Here is a 612-nt window from a genome sequence, read left to right as displayed (position 1 = left end):
TCCGCTGACAGCGGTAAGCACTCCGAGCGGCATGCTCTGGGAGTGGCTGGTGATGCTCTAAGGGCTGTCAAATGCACCAGAAACATTTAATCGTATTGTGCGTATGCACAGGCATACTCTGACGACATTTTTGTTCACAGTCGTGTGGATCACGGGAGGGCACATGAGGAGAACTACATCGTCCATCTATGAGCGGTACTCGAGTACATGCGCACTAACAGACAAGTGCATCTTTGGCCCAGAAGAGATTCCTTTTTTAGGGTGCGTCATTGGGAAGCGTTGCCTTCAAGTGGATCCCGCTAAGGTCAAGACCATTGTAGATTGGCCGGTTCCAAAGAACCAGAAGGACGTGCGTAAGTGTGCTTGGTCTTGCCAATTACTTGCACAAGTGCAGCGTAAATTACGCAGAAATAGCCCTGACATTATCTAATGTCCTTAAAAAGGATGCGGAATGGTGATGGAGCACCAAACATTATAAGGCTTTTGACGGGGTCAAAGACAGCCTCCTGCATGCACCAATACTGGCGCTGCCAGAACCTGATCGCCCTTTCAGCATCGTCTGTGACGCTTCGGACTTCGTCATCGGCTGTGCACTGCAACAACCAGACGCCA

The sequence above is a fragment of the Plasmopara halstedii genome, assembly GCF_900000015.1.
Source record: "Plasmopara halstedii genome assembly, contig: Scaffold_323, whole genome shotgun sequence".
NCBI lineage: Eukaryota > Oomycota > Peronosporomycetes > Peronosporales > Peronosporaceae > Plasmopara > Plasmopara halstedii.
The sequence above is the reverse complement of the archived record's forward strand: the minus strand, read 5'-3'. Positions refer to the sequence as shown.